Below are 23615 nucleotides of genomic sequence, written 5' to 3'. Positions count from 1 at the left end.
TCTGATCAACATTTCTCCATTTCCCCTGTCCCTGTCCCTGTCCCTGTCCCAGGTTCATCCATGTTGTGGCGAATGATGGAAATTCCTTCTTTTTAAAGACTACATTATATTTTATACTTTTGGCTCTTCTCATGAAATAAGATATTTCATTTCAGAGGTGCCCAATCTAAATGTGGTTCAAGGAGTTTGTTATAAATCCAGATAGATTCCCAGTCCCCATCATTGGATATTCCAGTTCACAGTAGATCTAGAGTAGGATCCAGAAATCTGTTTTTAACAAGCATCTCAAGTGATTCTGTGTAATGATACAAAGACCATATTTTCCACATCACTGATATAGTATGTTAGACTTCAGTGGGGAGCCACAAGATGGGAAGCATTTATGATAGCATGAAGGTCCTGGATTCTTGCAAGAAAGGGGCAGAAAGGGAAGTTGGCACTGGCCAAATATACATTTTTTTTTATTTTAAATGGTTTGCCTAGAGTTGGCTCCGTCTCATAAAAGCAGAAAAACTCTACTTCCTTCTCATCTCCTCTCATGGCCCCTTATCTTCAAACCCCAGAAATCAAGTTGGAGTTATTATAAAAGTCATTATAGTTTAATTGAGCTTTTGTTGGGCACGTAGAGAAACTAACCATCATATATGATCTTTTTAATAGGAATGTGTTCTGATTTACAAATATTAAAATGTTTATTTTTGAGAGAGAGACAGAACATGAGCGGGGAAGGGGCAGAGAGAGAGAGGGAGACACAGAATCTGAAGCAGGGCCCAGGCTCTGAGCTGTCAGCGAGAGTCCAACGTGGGGCTCAAACCCACAAGGTGTGAGATCATGGCCTGAGCCGAAGTCGGCTGCCCAACCAACTGAGCCACCCAGGCACCCCTGATTTATAAATATTTAAAAGAAACTTTTGGAACACAATCCATTTATAAGTTGGGTATTGGCTGACTCATTTAATATTTCATAATTTTGTCCTGAACTTACAGATATTGGAAATAGTGACTAGAAAAGTTTTACAGAGAATGAGTTCCAAATTAACATTTAATTTGATTTGAACTTTAGAACACATAATTACTGATTTATACAGCCTGAAGTTTACCAAGTAGTAGTCTTTTTATTGCTTGCTGCATCCCACAATATACAATAAAAAGCACCCACATACATTAATGTATTCATTACCCATGTTAGTGTTGTATACATCACACATACATAGTATATTATATAATTGTCCCATATAATATGCATATATTGTTACCTGTACTTTACATAACACAGTATAATGCCATATATATGTGTATATATGTGTATAATCAATTTAGGAACAAACGGTATAATGAGGCGTTATGTGGCAAGACACCGTTTTTATCACTTTCACACCAAAGAGATTAGAAAGATGTGAACATTGGATCTCATTATTCATAACACTTATTCAAAACAATATTTTGAAAGAATATCTGGCATAATTTTCATAACATATCTTACAGACTTTCCCCCAGAATATTCCAAAACTTGAATGTTAAAGGAATGTATGGCCAAATGTGGCCTGTGGATTCCAAAGTGGATCGGATGGGAGAGTGGACCAAGTTAAAGCCACTCCCTCACCTACCCTGCAAAAACTAATTCAAAGCAACCTCATCTCCAATGAGGACAATCATTTTCTTAATGTTTGTTTATTTTTGAGAGAAAGAGAGCAAGCACACATGCAGGGGAGGGGCAGAAAGAGAGGGAGATGCAGAAACCAAAGCAGGCTCCAGACCCTGAGCTGTCAGCACAGAGCCCAACTGCAGGGCTCGAACTCACAACTGTGAGATCATGACCTGAGCCGAAGTCCGATGCTTAACCAGCTGAGCCACCCAAATGTCCCAGGAAGGACAATCATTTTAATCTAAAACGGTAACCCAAAATTATTAGCCTAAAATACTTCTTCTTTGTGGCCCTTATGAGTTTTTACCTCTTCCCATAAGCTTGCTTCCCTCCACACCTCCTGGAGGAGGCAGACAAGTAAAGAGCTCTCCATTAACTGAGCTGGGTTTTCCCTGTTTAAGAAGTTGGGTGTGACTCAGTAGGAGGAAAGCCTGTATTCCCGATCCACCTGGCCAAGCCAACCTATCCTCCCCATGGAATGCTCTGGCAACCCCTTTCCTCTTGGACTGCATCCAGCTAACACCCCCATGTTAGAAACAACTGCTGGTTTACGCTGATCACACCCCTTAGCATTCCCAACCTAGGTTCTGTTCTGAGTGTTAAGGGTCCCCAAGTGGGTATTTTAAAATGGAATCTGCTTTTTTTCCCTTGGTCTTTTGAAACATCCATAAACACCTAATAACTTTTCTTACCAGAAATACTGCAGCAATTGTAAAAAACTCTAATGCAATTCAGTACTTTAGGGCCTCCCTCTCCTGCCTCCATTCCACCCTTTCAAAAAAAGTCCTTCTATAGCCAAAGCCATTACAAAAGTTTGTCAGGCCAACCAAAAATCACAAAACGAAACAAAAAACCCAGAGCATGTAGGTAGTAAATACCATATTTCTCAAGAATGCTCCAGGAAAGCCTCGATAACTTTTAGTGAAAGAAAAAGCATTCCCTTTAAGATGGGGGAGGAATAGCACTTCAGAAATGAAATAGATATTTTTATTTAGAAAGTAAATGTACCTAGGAATTAAAAGCTCTAGAAGGCCTAAGAGGGTAAAGCCTAAAAACTCAGCTTTTCAGCACAAGCCAAAAATGATAGGAGACTCTTACCTGCCTCTAAGAGTGATGCCCTGTTCTTGCTACAGAGCAGCAGCACCACCTCGTGTGCAAAAGCTTCTTGTTTTCTTTTGTTTCCTAAAGAACCAACTAGAAACCTACAGCCAGTCTGTGCTCTGAATCATAGAGTCTTCACTAGTTTTCAAGAGAGGCTGTAGATGGAGAAAGGCCATCCCTGACTTTCTCTGACAAGGAAAAAATAGTGGAAATTTGCTTTAGGCATCATCTCCAGCACAGCCCTTGTGTTGGATTTTTTTTTTTTATCACCTGACACCCTTTTGACTGTGAGCTCCTGAGAGAAAAGACTGTTGTCCACCTCTGTATTCCCAAGGTATCCAGGCGTTAGCACATGGCAGAGACTCAACAAATGTCTGACAAACGAAAGGATTCTACTGAAATTTTTAGATGGGACAACAAATCAGCTGGAACATCATTACTAAATGTTTCCACCACCTAGCTCTGCAGGTTGAATTGCAAAACTTACCATTAGAGTTTGATCAAATACAAAAAATGAAACCAACTTTGAAATACAAAGATGTACTGATGTGACTGGAAATTTCAATGGTGGAAAATTGATTCCCAATTGACTTATGTGAAGAATAAATTATGATATAAAAGGTAATTTCTTAAATAGGTAATCTAAGCTCTAACACTCAAACAGATACACCAGAATCATCCCACAAATGCTCATGAACCCAATTACATTTCTAATTACAGTTAGAGGTATTTGGGGAAATCTTACAGTGATAAAACAATCTGAGAGCACTCATGCCTACCCAATTTCTTTCTAGGAGTCATAAATGTTCCAACACTGAGAAAGTAAGTAAAACTGGTTTATTAAAAGTCACCCAGTGCATAGTTTTGCCTGATACAACAAAGAAATTACAGCCAATTCACACACACCCTTCATCTGTCAAGAACCACAGCAGTGAATTCAGCAAGCCAAAAAAACTAACAAAATTACACGGGCCTTAGCTTCCAAGAACAGTCTCGCCATCCAAAACTCTTACAAATTCCAAGGCCAGAGAACAGTGTGACTAATTCTAACTAAAATAAAAACCAGCTGCCCAAAGCGCTATAGTAACTATATATAAAAACTTAAGAACAATGCTCTGTGATTTAAGTAAGGATAAAGAAAGGTACAGAGCATAATTGTAGTGAAGAGAGGTAAGTTTGAGAGTACCTCCAGTTTGGTTTTGATTCTTAAAAGTTCTGTTTTAACATCAGGTCAAAGGGAATATTCTCTGGTGTACTGATTTCTAATCCAAAACCTTCAAAGGTGACAATCATTTTTAATGGGATTCAATGATAAAAATCATGTAGATGACATCATTACAAAGCCCTAATTACTGAAACAACACCCCCAATTTCCTGGAAACAAGATTTATTTATTTCATCATGAATGAAAATCATAATCTTCATCTGTGTAACATACTCTTAGTCCATAAAGTATATGAGATTTATATAGTGGCCCTTTGTGCTTCTATAATTATCATTTTTCTTTTGAAAGGTGCCAATCAAATCTTAAAAAATAGATGACTTTTGGAATTTTACAAGGAAGAAAATTTAAAAAAAGGTAGGCTTAAAAAGCAGTAGTATCTTAAAACTTAATACTTTTTGTAAGTGGGCATTTATACAATTCATGTTAAAATCATTCACAATGAGATACCACAATGAAGGAAGGTTGTACTAAGATACCTGGTGATACAGCAACCTCAAATAAGTACTTGAAGCTCCAACATGTATTGTGATGAAACACAAGCTGTGATGAAACTTTGTGTCTATTTTCTTTGAATACTTGAAAATTGAAGTCACTCTAGAAATTCTGAGGTGCTCCATAGACATTTTTTTCTCATAGCAGCCCTGGAAAGTAAATTGAAATAACTAACTCTCTCCCTTTCCCAGATGAGGAAATCAAGACTCAAGGAATTTAGAAAACCTAATCAGGATCACACTAGGCAGGACTGAAATTGGCATATTTTGAGCCTGTGTTTCAGTCAAGTTGAAGGTCTCCTGTATATCTAACACTCTACTGGGCACTGTGATATGAGAACAAAATATAAGATTCAGTTCCTGCCCACAAGAATTAGAATCTAGTTAGGAAGAAGAGATACACCTATGCAACACTTCTGAGCAAGAGATCATGATAGACACTTTCAAAGTACTTCCAACATTGCAGGTCTCTGCAGGTATACCTACACTTTGTCACCACCATCAGGATTAGTCAGAACTGATTATCTGGATGAAATAGCCCACCAGAAAACTGAGGGATTTACATTGTTCCTAATCAAACCATCTGAAGAGAAAAGTAATTCCACCAGCACTCAGTCAGTTTCGGGGACTAAGGATATCCTCTAGCTCCATGGTTCCTAAATGTTGGTGTACATAAAAAACTATAAGGGCTTATATTCACTAAAGAAAATGTAATTAACATCTATTAACAGCTTACTGTGGGCCAGACCTTGTGATAAGCACTCTATACATATTATCTCACTTAATCCTTGTTAACAGACAAGAGAGTGAAACAGAGTTAACTTACCTAAAGTCACACTGCTAGGACTAGAAGGTGAATCATCAGACCCCAGAGTCCATGCTCATAGTCCATGCTCTACCCTGGCTGTACACTTCCATCACTTAGGAAGCTTTGGGAAAAAAAAAAAAACAACACAAAAACTGCTGGATCCTCCACCAAACCCAAAGAATCTGAATCTCTGGGAATAAAGTCAGAGCACTGGTTATTTTTTTCTTAAGTCTTGCCCAGGTACTTCTAATGTGCGGCCAGTGTTGAAACCATAGCTATTTCATGCGCCCAGAGACTCTGGGATGGGGCCTGCCATCTTTAGCTTCAACAATCAGCCTAGACAATTCCAATACAGGTGGTACACAGTCACAGTCTGAGCAAAACTAGTCTAGGATAGTGGTTCTCCAACTATAGCATCCATCCAAATTACCTCAAGGGCTTATTGGCACAGTTTACTGGGCCCTACCTCCAGAGTTTCTGATTCAGGTAGTGTGGGATGAGGCCTAAGCACCTGCATTTCTCACAAATTTCCAGGTGATACTGGTGTAGGGATACCACACTTTAAGAATCACTTTGATCTTGTGAAAATCACAGAGGGAAAAGACAAGTAGATAGTCATTTGAGAAATTACGTACGTGTGTATTTTTTCTGTAGGACTCTGTTCATTCTTTCTTTTGATAAATGTTTGTAAGTTTCCACAATGTGTCAAACACTGTGCTAGATTCTGGGACCTGAACAGGTATCTTGCTATCAAGGAGTTTATAATCTAGAATCACAATTACATGCTGTGACTGAAGAACATAAGGGTCCATGGGAACTCAAAGAAGGGAGTGCTCAATTCTGCACAAGAATAGGGAGAGGTTAGAACTAAAGAAAACTTACTTCACAGTGGCAGTAATGGTTGGGTTCAATGTTGAAAGTGAAGTAGGAGCTGCCTGGATTGACAGGATGGAGAAGGGAATTCCAGGTGGCTTTGACAATTTCAAGCCATAGTGAAGCTGGTGTATGATGTCCAAAGTAGGCATGGTAAAAATTAAGCCTGAGCAAAGAACTAACCTTGGAGGAGGATGAAAGGAGCTTAGGCTTTATCATGCAGACATTGGGGGAATCCTTGCATGGCTTTAAGATGAAGAGTAACACAGTAAGATTTTCATTTTAAAATACATTGTAGTATAGAAAACAGAGAAATGAGGACATGATCCGAGTCAGGCAGACAAGTTAAGGACAATCCAGGCAAGAGAAGATTAGAGTGTGAACTAAGGCAGTAGCAGTAGCTGTGAAGAAAAAAGAATGGACATCTTAGATTTTGTGGAGGTAAAATCAACAACAAATAGTACGTATGGCCTACAATGACTCTCAAATTTCTGGCTTAGGTGACTGGTGGACCATGTAGCTATCATATAGAGAAAAAACAAGAGGAAGAGTGAGTTCGGTGAGAAACAACAATAGTTAACAAATATGAGGTGATATATGTCAAGCACTGTGCCAAGTGTCTTACATGCTTTATCTCATTGAATCTACAAAAAGCCTTGAGCAGTAAATATGATTATTTTCATTTTTAGATAAGAAAACTAAGATCGAGAGAAGTAAAGTAATTTGCCCAGGTGATATGGAGAATAAGTGGTAGAGCTGAGATTTGAAGCTAGGTCCATTTAGCTGCACCAGGGGTTAGCAGACCTTTTTCTGCAAAGAGCCAAATACTAAATTATTTTAGGCATCGTGAACCATATGATCTCTGCTGCAACTACTCATCTCTGCCATTGTAGTGGAAAGCTATAACCAAACATAAACAATGACATAAACAAATGGGTAACACTGTTTTACAAAAAAACTTTCCTTATAAACACTGAACTATAAATTTTATATAATTTCCATGTTTTCTGAAATATTACTATTTTGATTTTCCAACCATTTAAAAATGTAAAAACCATTCATTGTCCTTGGGCGATATAAAAATAGTCAGCAGGCCATATTTGGCCCTTTGGTCTTCATTTAAAAACTCCGGAGCTACTACTTCTGAAAAAGATTACTTTCCATTTTGGACTGCTGAGTTCAGAATGCCTGTGGAATGTTTGGGTAGAAATGTACTATTGGAAGCTGTGAAAATAGATCTAGATTCCAGAAGAGATCTGGACCAGAGACCTGAATTTGTGAATCACTCACATACAGGTGGCTAAATACAGAAGTTAAAAGATTGGATCGATTTACCCAGGGGAGAGCAAGTAGGGTGAGAAAGGACAGAACACAATTATGGGTGACACCAAAAACAAGAACATAGGAGAGTTAGGAAATGCAGAAGAGGAGACTAAGAAGAATCAGAGAAATAAGAGAAGAACTGGAAGAGAGTTTTGTCACAAAAGCCAAAGAGAATCAAAAAAGGAGTGGGAGTGGTCAGCCAGAGTCAGTGCAGCTGAGAGGTTAAAAAAAAGACCTCAGAACCATGAAGATTGCAAAGCATGTGGCAATTAATAGGTCAATGGTTGCCTTTGCCAAAGCAGTTTCAGGGAGGTTTTATTCTCCCTTTTATTGCAGTAGATTCTAAAGAAAATGTAAGATAAGAAAGGGAGAAAACAGGTGTAGTTTATTTTTTGAGAAAGTTGGTAGCAAATGAAAGATATCAATAAGGAGGTAATTAGGGAGACAACTAATCGGGATCCCAGGAAAGGGCATCTCTAAGGCAGCTCCTTCCTGTCCATTCCCACAAGGCATCTGTCTCTCTTGAGTCACAATGTGCTGGGACCTTCAGACAAGTAACTGAGTATAAGTGAAGCGGTAGCCATTCAGTCTTCAGGGGAGTGACGTGATGTGGGGCTTCTTTACCTGTGAACCAGACTCAGGGGTGAAGACCAGAGGCAGTGGATACTGGGAAGAGCTTGTCATTTAGCAAACTATGGCTCTTGGGATAGCCTACCTTAACCCCACATGTAAGTATGCTGATCTTCCTGACTCCCAAAATCCAGGAGAGAGCCAATGGCAAGGCTAATCTTCCCTTAATTCCAAGCTAGAAAGGTAGAGAGCAGATGACCTTCTCCAGGTACCTAGGAGGGACTGGTTGCTGGGCCAAAGATCCACTTGCCTTGTACTTCCTGCATTTAAGAATGGCAACCAGGTGTATAAGCCCAAGAGATAAATAATGAGCCCAAGAAGAAAAAAGAAACACCTTACCTAAGGCAATCCAGCAATCAGAAATAAGCGAAATAGGTAGGATGATTAGAATGCAAGCCTAATGACATAGACCTGCTCCTGGAGAAAGCAGATGAACACTCAAATAATCAATAAGAGTACCTTCATAAAGTAACACCACCCTCTCTGAGACCAAATGAAAGAAAGTGAGAGAGAAAGCAGATATTGATTGACAAGGTTATAAACATGAGGTGAGACATTGAAGGAGCATGTCCCTAAATGACCTTAATTGTGTGTGCATATTGACTCATTTGCAGAGAGAAGACGGTGATGGGGTAGGACACACAAAAAGCTGCAGGACAATTACACAATTATGGTGATCGGACTTCTACAAATGCAGTGTCTCCAACCTCCAGTGAGTCTTCATATGATTTTTCACCAGCAGTACTTAACAGCAAGCATATTGCTATAGAGAAGGTGAATATATGGAATGGGATTTTCAGTTAGAAAAAAAGTGGGATTGGCAGTGAGAAAGGGTTAACAGTGCTGGGCCTATGGCTTCTAGACAAGTATTTTTCAAATCCTGGGTCACAATTCATCAGAGGATCATAAAACCAATTTAGTGGGTAATACCCATTTTTAAAAATGAAGCTAAATGGAATGGAAGAAAAAATACCAGAGAAAATGGTACTCTGTCTCAGAGTACTTTGTCTCAGTTAAGTACATGCATATATGTATTGTATATTCAGTGATGATGTAAAAGGTAGTTTTCATAATGGGATATAGTAAAAAATTTGAAAACCACTGATCTTGTCTATACAAAAAAGGATGTTGTGTTAGTCATCAGAGTTTCTGGCAAATATTCTGGTTTCCTTTCTGACAGGTACATGATAGAATTGTACTTCCCTGTACTCCTTGAAGTTAGTCATAGCCATTTAACTTGTTTTGACCATAAAAAAGCAAGAAGAGACATGGGTTTGGATTTAAGAGCTAGTGTATTATTAGCCACATCTTTTTTGCCCTGTCCCTGCATTAGGCAATGTTCCAGATGTTGCCCCTCAATCAGCCTGCATCCCTGAATAAGGAGGCATGGAGCAGAGCCTCCAGCCAACCTACAACAGACGCATATTATAGGTAACAAATAAATCTTTGTTGCTAGAAACCATTAAGATTTGAGGCTTCACTACTGAAGGATAACTTAACCTATCCTACCTGATATAGAAGTCAAATCTAGAAGAAGATGATGATCCAAGAGAAAATGGAGGGATCAAGGAACATCTTGCACATTGGTACTCAATATGCCCTGATAGTCTATCAGAAAATAGACTGGCAAGTAATTGAGTGATAATAATAGATTCAACAATAGTGACTAGTATGTAGAAGGAAAATAGAATTGTTGGTAGAAGCCCTGAAGTGGGACTCAAGCTGCTCCTTGAAAAACGAATTGAATGGGCAGAGGAAAGTGGACCCATTGAATGAGAGGGAAACAATGAGCCAAGGATAATGATAATGGCATTTAAAGCAGGGATGGGGGTGGGTATGGGCACAGAAATGAGACACAGTACCACCGGAGCAGAGAGTACATGTTAGAAAATGCAATTGAAAAAGGAGGGTAGGATCCAATTTTGAACAGGTCTTCAAATTATACAGAAATATTTGTAATGAAATAAAAATAAGGTATGTAAGACCTTAGCACAATGTCTACTCATAACTAAGGACACGGCTTATATTTATTGCTGTTTTTGTTGACGTTGTTGTGCAAGGAAAGGCCATGAGAGATTTCTAAGAAGAGATTTGCCATGAAAGCAGTGCTTTGGGGCACCTGAGTGGCTCAGTCGGTTAAGCATCCGACTTCGGCTCATTCACAAATTCAAGTTCCATGTCGGGCTCTGTGCTGACAGTTCAGAGCCTGGAACCTTCTTTGAATTCTGTGTCTCCCTCTCTCTCTGCCCCTTCTCAGCTCGTACTCTGTCTCTCTCTGTCTCTCTCTGCCAAAAATAAATAAAAACATTTTAAAGATTTAAAAAAAGAAAAAAAGCAGTGCTTTAAACTAATCTTGCAGTTAGTTTTCACAGGACAGACTGAAGAAGAAACCAGTAAATATGACAAAATAAGTGAGGAGGCAGTGGTCCAGGAGTGAGGCAATGAGAGAAGAAGAAGGAAAAAACACATTCCACCATAACTACTATTTTTTTTGTCTATCAGCCACTTCTCCACATGACCACCAAGTGAACACTCATAAGAGCAAAATCTTTCCATGTTAAGAACCTGTAAAGATAGGGCTCAATAATCCTATAACACACTCAGAGATTATTATAGAAGTCTCTGGGGTGATTCAGAATTTTTGTGTTTTTATGAAAAGTGAGAGACCATTTATCCAACCCTTAGCTTGCTCTACTTAAACCCTGAAATCCCCAGTAGTATCCACAGTAATACCTTGGGGAGTATCCCCATTCCTCAAAAACCCTGCTTTTACAAACTCCACCCAATGTCATAGAACCTGCCTAGCATAGCAGGTGGAAATGAAGCCTGCAACTTCTGAGGAGAAGACAAAACAAGTTAGTCTCCTGGTAACATTCCCACCCTCACTTAGACAGGGTTGCCTCCATTTCTGCCTAGGAGAAAAGCATTCTGATGCTTCTGAAAACTTAGTCAGTGGCACCAAGGCCAAATGGCCTTCTTGGAAAAGTTTCTTAATTACTTAACCTCTACCAAGTAACTATATAGTGTTGCAAGTTACAGCATGTAACTTATGAACAGTCTCTTTGGTTCTTGATGTACTGTTCATCAGGGTAATCTTGGGCAGCCTTTAAAGTATTCTATGTCTCAGTCTGCTGCTCCATATATCAGGAAAACAATCACATTCACATCACAGGGAAGATGCAAATTTTAATTAACATTTGCAAAATACTTTGATATCATCTAATTAAAAGTGCCATACCTAAGCAAAATATAATTATAGGCAAGTTTGTCCCTATGATCCTTTGAGAGAAGAAAGCCATATAGAAGCAATAATTTGCATGTCTATCATTGTTGCTCATTCATTGACCAAATTCTTGACAAACACATATCACCATCCAACTCTCTGGTTAAGAAAGCTAGTCTTGGGGCGCCTGGGTGGCTCAGTCGGTTAAGCGTCCGACTTCAGCTCAGGTCACGATCTCGCGGTCCGTGAGTTCGAGCCCCGCGTCGGGCTCTGGGCTGATGGCTCAGAGCCTGGAGCCTGCTTCCGATTCTGTGTCTCCCTCTCTCTCTGCTCCTGCCCCGTTCATGCTCTGTCTCTCTCTGTCTCAAAAATAAATAAAACGTTAAAAAAAATTAAAAAAAAAAAAAGAAAAAAGAAAGCGAGTCTTGAGGTGTCTGGGTGGCTCAGTCAGTTAAATGTCTGACTCTTGATTTTAGCTCAGGTCATGATCTCACTGTTGTAAAATTGAGCCCCACGCTGTGCATGGAGCCTGTTTAAGATCCTCTCTGTCCTTCTCCCTCTGCCCTTCCCCCCACTCGTGCTCTCTTTCTCTTTCAAAAGAAAGAAGGAAAGGAAAGGAAAGGAAAGGAAAGGAAAGGAAAGGAAAAAAGAAAGAAGGAAAAAGAAAGAAAAAAAGAAAGAAAGAAAGAAAGAAAGAGAAAGAAAGAAAGAAAGGGAAGGATGGAAAGAAGGAAGAAAGAAAGAAATGAAGGAAGATAGGAAGAAAAAAGAAAAAAAGTCTTTAATAACTAAAAATAAAACACATAAATTACCACATCACCTCTTACATCTTCAGCCAAGGACACATAGTCCTTTTCTACCAGACCAGCAAATCTGGGATCCAGTCCAGCTTACTAAAATGCAGCAGAGGGGAAGAAAACTCTAGACCCAAAGTGGTAAATGACTTGCCCAAGGTCAGTCTGAATTTGGCCCCAGAAAGTTTTATTCCAATTCTATAGCTGTAATTCTTCTCTCTCAAAATAGTCTGAATTGATGAGTTAAGTTACCAAAAAAAATTAAAAAACAAAAGGGATATCTTTTTTTTCTGGTTGGAATATCAGACTTTTCTGAATTAGAGTTATTCTCTATGCTAACCAGGGTAAGGACTCCTGAAATGTCCTAATTACATGTAGGACGATGACTTCTAAAATAGTTTAAGTTTGCAAGTAATGTCTCTTCCATATCTGGGAAAGTGCATTTCTAAATACATAGCAGATTTCTCATATTTTCTCTGGAAGCCTTCCCCAGGCTGTTTCATAAGAAGTGGCTTGCTGCTAAAGCCCGTTCTCTTTCCTCAAAGCAAAACTCTCTCAGAAAGTTCAGCTCCTTGGCCCCAAAGATTGCAGCGTACAGGCAGGTCTGGTAGCAAAGAATCCTCTTGAAAAATTCTGACATTTAAATGCCTGATTTGTGTGCTCTCCCATCAAAAAGAACTTTGTGAAATATAAAGTCATTTTTAATCTCATTTGCTTATCAAAAAAGTTGTGAAAGAACTGAGACTTTGCTCTGAAAACGCCGTGATTTATGGAGTAGCTACTTAGATGCTGATGATTCATTTCCTCCAAAGTAGATATTTGTCCCTACAGTAGCAAATTTCACAAGATACCTGCAAGAAAATTCTTGAGAAGGGAATTAAATTATAAGAATATTTACTTCATTTCAGTACCTTTTCTTAGATTGCAATGTATGAAACTTAAAGACACTACATTTGCTTGTACATGATAATGTAGGAAGTATCCTAATATTTAGTTAATTTTAAGTTTCTACTATAAAAATATATTAGAACTGACCAATCCCACTTTTTCCAGTAGGAAGTTGTAATAATTTTTAAGGGGTATTGAGGAGGGAGACTCTAGATGTAAAATTGCTCATTTCTAGAAAATAAAAAATTAGGATATTCCTCCCTTCATAATCCACATAATGTGTTTTTACTTCAGTGAAATGAAAATAGCATTAATTATAAATACATTTACAGATTCCATTACTCTATTCAGTTTTTTTAATCCTGATTAAATGGTATAATAGCCCTGAAATATACAATTGGCTCTTTATTATTTAATCCAGAGGTTGGCAGCACCAACCACAAAGCAGAGCCAACTACATCATGTCACAATAAGGGCACCATAACTTCACGCTCATGGTGAGAATCATGTGTGGAGAGCAAATCTGGTAACAAAAACCAGGCTTGGAATGCATGTGGTGCCTGGTGTTGCTTTTCCAGAAAGGTTTTCATTATAATAATTAATAACATTTTTTAAGGAGGGAAAACAGGAGAAAAGGAGCAAAAAAACACATTGTTGTCGGTGGGCAAGAGTACAAGGAATGCTATCAGGAGTGGGGGTGGGGAGAACAAAGAATGCACATAACAGAGTACCTAGGTGTACAGCTTTCCTCCTGGGAACTCTACACACCTCTGCCTTTCCCCAGTGCACATGTGGGTGTTACATATTTATGCTTGGGTTCAAACTGCAGCTCCACAGCAACTAGTTTTGTGACCTTACCAAGTTACTTTACCCCACTCTGCCTCAGTTTCCTCATTTGTAAAATAGAGTTATTAGGATATACTTCATAGTGTTGATATGATGATTAAATAAGGTGACATATGTAAAGCATTTAATGCATTGCCCAGGACACAATAGGGCTTTTATGATTAGCTATTTGTATTATTATCATCCACATTTCCATTTCAAAACTTATTTTCAACTGGGGCAACTGGGTAGCTCAGTTGGTTAACCGTCTGACTTCGGCTCAGGTCATGATCTCATGGTTCATGGGTTCGAGCCCCACATCAGGCTCACTGCTGTCAGTGCAGACCCCACTTCAGATCCTCTGCCCCCCTCTATCTCTGCCCCTTTCCTGCTCATGTTCATTCTCTCTCTCTCTCAAAAATAAATAAATATTTAAAAATTTAAAAAAACTTTTAAAACTTATTTTCAACTAAAATATCTTTGTTATTAGAGTGAAACCAGTTACTCACATGCCAAATTTTCATTATTGCTACCATTTCTGTGGAAACATGACATCACTGATCCTCTCCTACCACTTCAATCAACTCTTTGGAGAGCACTTACAGGACACAGACATGTCAGACACAGACATGAATAGAACACAAGTCATCTGAGATAAGTACATGGCCGAGAGTCACACAAAATACTAGGCATGCAGAAAAGAAAGAGCAATTATGTTTAATTGGGGGAATCAAAGAACACTACAAAGGAAGTGACATGTGAGCCAATTCTTAAAGGAGAAACAGAGGTTTGAAGGGGAGGAAGGTGGAGAGGCAAGAGTCTACTCTAGGACATAGAACCAAGAGCCTGGGGTGAAAAGAGGAAGGGAGGAGAGAAGGGACGTGAAAAGAAATGAGCCTAGAGAGTTGGCACATACAGTGGAGAGCTGTGTGAGAGATAACAAGTGTGATGGGGTATGACGGTTAATTTTATGTGACTGGGACACAGGGTGCCCAGACATTTGGTCAAACATTATTCTGGAGGTGTCTGTGAGGGTGTTTCTTGGATGACATTAACATTTGAATTAGTAGAGTAACTAAAGCAGATTGCTCTTCCCAATATGGGTGGGCATCATCAAATCAGTTGAGGGTTTGGATAAAATAAAAAAGCTGGCCCTCCCTCAAGTAAAGAGGAACTCCTTCTGACTGACTGCCTGAGAGCTAGAACACTGTTTTTTTTTCTGCCTGTGGACTCAAGCTGAAACACTGGATTTCTTGGGTCTCAAGCCACCAGCCTTCAGACTAGAACTGCACCATCAGCAATCCAGGGATTCCAAAGTGCCAAGTGTAAATCTTGGGACTTAAAATCCTCCATAATCACAGGATCCAATTCCTCAAAAACAATTAACCAACTAACCAACCAACCAATCAACCAACCAATCAACCAACCAACTATTCAATCCTGTTGGTTCTATTTTTCTGGAGAATCCTGGCTAATACATGCGGGGAAAATACTCAAGTGTCCCTATTCACGGCTCTCTCCCTTGGTTGCCTTCTGAGGACAAGTCTGTGACTGCACATGGATTCTTCAATGTGTTTCCAGGGCTAATAGGTACAACTACAAAATTAAGGAAGAAAGATGGGGACAGATTGATTTATTAAAGTGCTGATATGAAGCTTCTCCTAAAGAAAACATTCAACTCAAAGGCTAGTAAAGAGGATGAAAGAGGTGGACACAGTTTTGAGGAGGAGTTAGCAAAAAGGGGTAGGGAGAAGTGTAGCTTAGTGTGTTCCTTTAGAGAGAAAGCTGTACAAAAAAGGGTTTGGGGGAAGTTTTGCTGTGAGCTATATGTGGCAATTTTCCCTGTGCTCAAGAGGCTTCAATGAACACCATACTGCTTTCTGAAGTCAGATTCATGTTACTTTGAGATAAATCACCATGCTGAGGGAGACCTTAAGGAGGGAACATAAAGATCCAGTTTTATTTGAGTTGTTCAAAATAACCCTTCATAAAAGATAAAAATACAAGTGGAAAGGAAAATAAACTACTCACCAGAATTCCTTTTGGGAAGAGCACTGTATTAGCCAGGATAATGTAATAGATATCCGATAAATAGTGACTTAATTAAATATGAGATTTTGTTCTCTTCTATGACAGTAGGTCCTGAGATTGATAAACAGGGCAAGTAAAGCAGCTCAACAAAGTCTCAAGGTAGCCCTGCTATTTTCCTGCTCTGCTATTCACCTCCAAGGTTACCAGATGACTGCAGCCCTATGAATCAGTGTTGTCTGTTTAGCCAGGAAGAAGGAGAAAGGACAAAAGGGCACCACTGCCAGCTGAGTCTGTTCCTTTATATCAGGAAATCACAGTTTTCCCCAACGCCCCATACAGCCTATATACATCTTATTGGCTCTAAGAAAAGCTTGGGAGAATCAATACTTTATCTGGGTTCTGTTAGTAAGGAAAACAAGTAAATAGGTATTGGGTAGACAAGTGGCAGAGTATGCCACATACAAAATATTTAATTGGAATAAATATCTTGATTAATTAATTCAGATAGAGGCTAAAACCTTGAGTGCACCTGAAGGAGGACAGAACTTCCCTGCTTGAGGAGAGGAAATACTCAACTGCTCACAAAGCAGACTAGGAGAGACTGAGAAGAGAGGGGAAGATCCAGCAAGAGCATTGCACATCATGACTCCCCACTTTTGTTGTCTCCAAACCTTTGGTAAAAGGGCACTACCCCTCACACCACTCCAAAAAAAGTCATAAAACACTTAGTATTAGTGGTTTCTTGTGGAAACCAGAAAGGTATGGACTTCTGCATCTAATACATCATGCACTAAAATATTACAATCCTTGGTTTGGGGAGCATAGAGACAGGGAAAATCAGAAAGAACTAAACCATCAAAAACCCTAGGAAAGGTAAATGGAAGTGCCTTATTCAACCACACATACACCAAGCACCATGCAAAATATAAAAAACAAAACCACAAGCAAACAAAACTCACAATTACCATTATACCAACTCTCACTAGAACTACATTCCAAAGTTTAAAATCCTGCAATGAATCACTTATTTTTACTTTTTTTCAATTCTAAATCAAAATCACGAGGCATATTGATGACCACCAGCTATACCCTGTGAATGAAGTAATGTGTGGAATTTATGTAACCTCTTTTATTTGTCTAGTAATGCCCTTCTTTTCTGGATACATAAGTGATGCTTCATAATACTCCCCCAACACAAACTTTCCTGAATTTGTGTTCTACTGCAATGTGACAAATGACCACAAATTCACTGCCTTAAAACACCACACATTTATTATCTCACAGTTTCCATGGATCAGGAGCTCAGGCACAGCTTAACTGGATCCTTGGCTCAGAGTCTCACAATGCTGCAATCAAAGCATTGACCAGGCTGCATTTCCATTTGGAGACTTGACTGGGCAAGAATCCACTTGAATCCACTGGGCAAGAATTCAGGTTGTTGGCAGACTTTATTTCCTTGTGACTGCATGACTGGGGGCTTAGCTTTTCGCTAGCATTTGACTGGAGGTCTCCTTTGATCCTAGAGGCTGGCTACCCATAGCCCTTCGACATAAGGGCTTTTTCAATATGGCTGTTTATTCATCCAGCAAAAATCTGTAGTTCCAGTCTACTAAGACAGAGGCTTATATAATGTAATATAATCACAGGAGTGTTATCTCCTCATCTTTACAATATTACATAACCTAATCATGGGAGTGACATCCAGTCATCTTTATATGTGTGTGTGTCCTGCCTACACTTAAGGGGATTACACAGTCATGAAGACAAGGAGGTAGGAATCACTGGAGATCACCTTGGCATCTATCTGCCACATAATCCATATTATATACAAATTGCCAACCAGTGAACATATGTCTATAGCAAGAGTTCAGATAAAAGGCCTCAAGCGTTTCTCCCTCAAATATGTACCACATATATATATACTTCATAAAGGATATAAACATCCTTTATGTCATGGAGCTTAAGAAAACAGTGTATAGAGTTAGACTCCTGGTGTGTAAAATGACTATCATTAAATAAGTACCTCAAAATTTAGTGGCTTAAAACCATAACCATTTTATCTTGCTCATGAGATGGTGGGTTAGTATTTGGACAGGATATAGCAGAGACAGCTTATCTCATCTCTGCCGGATGTTTGCTGGGGCTGGAATGTCCAAGATGGCTCCTTTACTCATACATCTGGAACCTCAGCTAGGGTAGCTCAAATGGCTGGAGGCTGACAAGAACATCAACTGGGGTCATATTTGTGGGGTTTTGATTCTTGTTGGCTAGATTTTTCAAATCCTTTCATTTCAGAACCTCTCTCTACCCATATGACCTCTGTACATCATCTGTCCATGGGGTCTGTTTAGCAGGGGAGCTAGACATTTAACATGGGGGTTGGACTGCTAGAGACAGGCCGTGGAAATAGTTTTCTTAAGGTCTGCACTTGGAAGTCCCAGAAAGTCCCTTTTGCCACATACTACCAGTCTTTATGCCTCCTATACTCTTCTTGTCTTGTTACACTGACTTGGACCTGCAATACAATATTGAATACAAGTGTTAGTGATGTGCATATTTCTCTCATTTCTGATTTTAAAGGGACTATTTCTAATGTCCCCCTATTTAGGATGATGTTTGTGCTAGGCATTTGGTAAATATTTTTATGAGAATAAAGAGCCTCCCTTCCATTTCTATTATGAAGTGTTTATTTCTTATTATGAATGATTTTTATGCAACCTTTGAAATAAATGCATAAATTTCCCACATTTATTAAAGCATCCTTGCAAATCTGGGATAAATCCGACTTCATTATAGTTTATTATCTTTTTAATATATTTTTTCAATTCGTGAATATTTTAAGATTATTGTATTGATATTCGTTAGTGAAATGGGCCTGTAGTTTTTCTTTCTCATAATACGTTTCCTGGTTTTATTTTGTTTGTTATACTGGCCTTGTTAGAACAGATTGGGTAATATTCTCTATTTTTCTATTGTCCCAAATAATTTTCATATTTTATCTGTTTTTTAAAAATTTAACAAAACTTTTCCATAAAAATATCAGTGCTTTCTCTATGGGAAGATTTTAACTATTGTTTCAATTACTTCAATTACTGTAATAGTATAAGACTATTCAAACCTTTTATTTCTTCTGTTAAACTTTTTTTCCTGGGGTTTTGTCCTCACCTCTATTTACAAAATTGTTGGCATAGAGTTGTTAGTAGTGTTTTCTTGTTTGTTAATCTCTACTTTGTCTTAGTTATGTTCTCCTTTCACTCATAAAATTGTATTTTCTCCCTTTTGCTCTTGATAAATCTTGTCAGCAGTTTGCTTGTGTTGTTAGTTGTTTTGAAAAATCAACTTTGGCTTTGTTGGCCTATATTGAATCTTTCATTTCTATTTCATTTCTATTTTATTTTCATTTATGTATATATATTTATTCTTTTACCAATATCTTAAAATTGATACTTGTCTCATTAATTTGTAGGCTTTGCTAACTTGCCTAGAAGCACAATTTTTCTTGCATCCCACAGGTTTTCTATGTAGTAGTTATTATTTGCTTCCAGGTATTCTTTAAATTTCTACTTTAAAAAAATGAGTTATTTAGTAAAATATTTTATAGATTTTAAAATATTCAGGAACTTAAATTTTTTTATGTTTTTGTAATTAATTTCTAGTTTAATTGCATTGTGTTGAAAGATTATTGTATATATGATAATTAGTCTTTGAAACTTATTGAAGCTTTCTTTTTTTATTTTTTTAAATGTTTTATTTATTTTGAGAGAGAATGCAGGGACACAGGTGTGAGTTGGGGAGGGGCAGAAAGAGGGAAAAAGAGAATTCCAAGTGCTGACAGTGGGGAGCCCACTTCCAGGCTCAATTCCACCAACTGTGAGATCATGACCTGAGCCAAAATCAAGAGTCAGAGTCCCAACCAACTGAGCCACCCAGGTGCCCCTATTGAGGCTTTCTTAATGACCTAGTACATAATAATTTTTGAAAATATTGCCAAAGTAATTTATAAAATAGGTATTCTCTTATTGTTGGATACAGACCTCTACATCTGTACATTATGTTAAGCATATTAGTTGTGCTGCCACTTTTTCTGTATCTTCGCTGCTTTTTGTCTGTTTGTTCTAACAACACTAAGCACAATTGCTTGAAATCCCCCCAAGAATGATAGATTTGTGCATCCATTTCTTCCTGTGCATTTGTTTCATGTATATTGAGCCTAGTTTATTCAGTACATATATGTATAAAATCATTATTCACTAGACTGTCACCCTCTCCATCTCTAAAAATATTTTTTGTCTTAAAGTCCATTCTACCTGATAATAATATAGCCACACTAGTTTTCTTGTGGCTTTTGCCCAATATGTTTTTCCATCCTTTTGCTTTGTGTGTCTTTATTTTAGATGTGTCTCTTATAAACAATATATCTGTATTTCTTTGACATAGCAAGTGATTCAAATGGCAGTATTCTTGGGGTGCCTCAGTGGCTCAGTCAGATGAACCTCTGACTTCGGCTCAGGTGATGATCTCCTGTTTAGTGAGTTAGAGCCCCGTGTCAGGCTCTGTGCTGACAGCTCAGAGCTTGAAGCCTCTTTGGTTTCTGTGTCTCCCTCTCTCACTGCTCCTCCCACCCTCACTCTCTCTCTCTCTCTCTCTCTCTCTCAAAAATAAATAAACATTACAAAAAAATTTTAAACAAAAAACAAATGTCAGTATTCTTTTGTTTTTTTCCCTTTTCTTTTCTTTTTCAGCTTTATTGAGGCATAATCGACAAAGTAAATTTGAAGTGTACAACATTTGATATATGTATATATTGTGAAAGGATTCTCACCATCAAATTAATTAGCGTATCCATTAGAAATATTTGCAAATCATATATCTCCTAAGGAGTTAATATCCAAAATATATAAAGAATTCATACAACTCAATAGCAAAACAAAACAAAACAGATAATCCAATTAAAATGAGCAAACAACCTATATAGTTAAGAGTCTGTTTCTTGGTTTGTCTCTCTTTTTTTCTTTGTTTTGTTTCTTAAATTCTGCATATGAATGAAATCATATGGTATTTATCTTTCTCTGACTGACTTATTTCACTTAGCATAATACACTCTAACTCCATCCACATCATTGTAAATGGCAAGATTTCATTCTTTTTATGGCTGAGTAATATTCCATTGTACATATATATACACCACATATTCTTTGTCCATTCATCAGTTGATGGACACTTGGGCTATTTCCATAATTTGGCTATTGTAAATAATGCTGCTATAAACATTGGGTGCATGTATCTCTTTGAATTACTGTTTTTGTATATTTTGGGTAAATACTCAGTAGTACAATTATTAGATCGTAGGGTAGTTCTATTTTTAACTTTTTGAGGGGCTTCTTTATTGTTTTCCATAGTACCTGCACTACTAACAATTGCATTCCCACCAATAGTATGCTATGGTCCATTTTTCTCCACATCCTTGCAAACACCTGTTGTTTCTTATGTTTTTTATTTTAGCCATTCTGACAGGTGTGGGGTGATATCTCATTGTAGTTTTGTTTTGCATTTCTCTGATGATCAGTGATGTTGAGAATCTTTTTATGTGTTTGTTGGCCATCCATATGTCTTCTTTGGAGAAATGTCTGTTCATGTCATCTGCCTGTATTTGGTTTTTGGGTGTTGAGATTTATAAGTTCTTTATATATTTTCAATACTAACCCTTTATCAGCTAAGTCATTAGCAAATATCTTTTCCCATTCAACAGGTCATCTTTTAGTTTTATTGATTGTTTCCTTTGCTGTGCAGAAGGTTTTTATTTTGATATGGTCCAAATAGTTCATTTTTGCTTCTGTTTCCCTTGAAAATGTGCAAACAACCTGAATAGACATTTTTCCAAAGAAGATGTATGAATGGCTAACAAGTACATGAAAAATTGCTGCACATCACTATCATAAGGGAAATGTAAATTAAAACCACAATGAGATATCACCTCATGCCTATTTGAACGGCTATCATCAAAAAGACAAGAGATAAATGCTGGCGTGGATGTGTAGAAAAGGAAACCTTGTGTTGGTGGGATTTTAAATCAGTGCAGCCACTATGGAAAACAGTATGAAGTATCCTCAAAAAATTAAAAATAGAACTTCCAAATGACCCAGCAGTGCCACTTCTGGAAATATATCCAAAGGAAACAAAAAACACTAACTTGAAAAAAATATCCACCCCTATGTTCATAGCAGCATTATTTATAATAGCTATGGCATGGAAACAACCTACGTGTCCATCAATGGGTTAATAGATAAAGAAGTTGTAATACACACACACACACACACACACACACACACACACGCTGGAATATTATTCATCCAGGAAAAATGAGGAAATCCTATAATTTGTGACAATATGGATGGATCTTGAAGGCATTATGCTAAGTGAAATAAGTCAGACAAAGAAAGACAAATTACTGTATTATTTCATTTATATGTGGAATCTAAAAACAAAACCCAAAAAACCCCATCAAACTCATAGAAAAAGAGATCAGATTTGTGGTTACCAGAGATGGAGAACAGAGAGAGGGAATTGGAGGAAGGCATTCAAAAGGTACAAAGATCCTAGGAGTTCTTATCACAAATAGAAAAAATTTTCATTTGTTTTATTGTATCTATATGAGAGAATGGATGTTAACTAACTCTAGTGTGGTAATCATTTCAGAATATATGTCAATAAAACCATCATGCAATCTACCTTAAACTTACACAGTGATGTATGTCAATTATTTCTCAATAAAATGAAAAAAATTTAACATACCCATCACCTCATATATCTTTTTCTGTGTGTGTGTGAGAGCACTTAAGTTCTACTTTCTTAGCAAATTTCAATTATTGTCTTAAAGACATTCTGAGCTTTCTTTTATTATCTTTTTGATTTCTGTGGAATGTGTACTAGATATCTGTTTCATTATTAATACTGTTTATTTATTCATCTTCTCTTTTTCCTCATCATCAGTCCTGCCAAAGATTTTTCTACTGTGTTAGTCTTTCCAAAGAACCAACTTCTGGCTTTGTTGATCCTCTCTATTTTATCTTTATTTTTTCTATTTCATTATTGTCTGCTCTTATTTTTCTTTCCTTCTATTTTCTTTGGGCTTGCTCTGCTGATCTTTTGCTATCTTAAGTTGGATGCTTAGCTTATTAAATTTTCAGCCTTCTCTCCTTGATAATATAAACATTCAAAAATAGACATTTCCCTCTGCTTTGGCTATATTTAATTAATTTTGGTTTAGTATTTTCCTTATGGTTGTTCTAGGCATGTATAAATTTCCATTTTGACTATACTCTTATTCATAAGTTACTTAGTAAATACTTCTAATTTCTAAATATAAGGAAGTCATATGGGTTTAATTTTAACTTTTCATTGAAGAATAATATGCATACACAAAGTACATGTTATAAATGCACAGCTCAGTAAATTTTTACAAACTAAATACAGCCATGTCACCAACCCCAAAATCAAGAAACAGAATTTTGTCAGTATCCTGGAAGCCACCCTTATGCTCCCTTCCCATTGCTACCCCTTCCCCAAGAATAAACGCTATCCTAACTTCTAACAGCATAGATCTGCCTGCTTTTGTATTTAATGTAAATAAAATCATACAATATGTAGGTTGTTTTGTCTTCTTTCATTCAACCTTATATTTGTGAGATCATCCATATTGTTGCATTTAACTGTAGTTTGTTAATAGTCCTTGCTGCAGAATACCTCATTGTAAGAATAT

General features: G+C 37.6%; 1 long non-coding RNA gene across 5 annotated transcripts in view; it reads left to right on the top strand.

The window, feature by feature from the left end:
• Window positions 1-23615, top strand: part of LOC125908749 (uncharacterized) — a 67791-nt gene that overhangs the window by 35109 nt on the left and 9067 nt on the right. For 3 of the 5 annotated variants that reach the window (XR_007453422.1, XR_007453419.1, XR_007453423.1), the window contains exons 3-5: window positions 4259-4324; window positions 8710-8807; window positions 9429-9526. This is a non-coding gene — a long non-coding RNA (uncharacterized LOC125908749). Of the gene's footprint in view, window positions 1-4258; window positions 4325-8709; window positions 8870-9428; window positions 9527-23615 lie in introns of all 5 variants that reach the window. The other 2 variants (XR_007453421.1, XR_007453420.1) reach the window with 2 other exon arrangements.

Source organism: Panthera uncia (genome assembly GCF_023721935.1).
Source record: "Panthera uncia isolate 11264 chromosome B3 unlocalized genomic scaffold, Puncia_PCG_1.0 HiC_scaffold_1, whole genome shotgun sequence".
NCBI classification, from domain to species: domain Eukaryota; kingdom Metazoa; phylum Chordata; class Mammalia; order Carnivora; family Felidae; genus Panthera; species Panthera uncia.
This window is presented reverse-complemented; position numbering and strand designations above follow the sequence as displayed.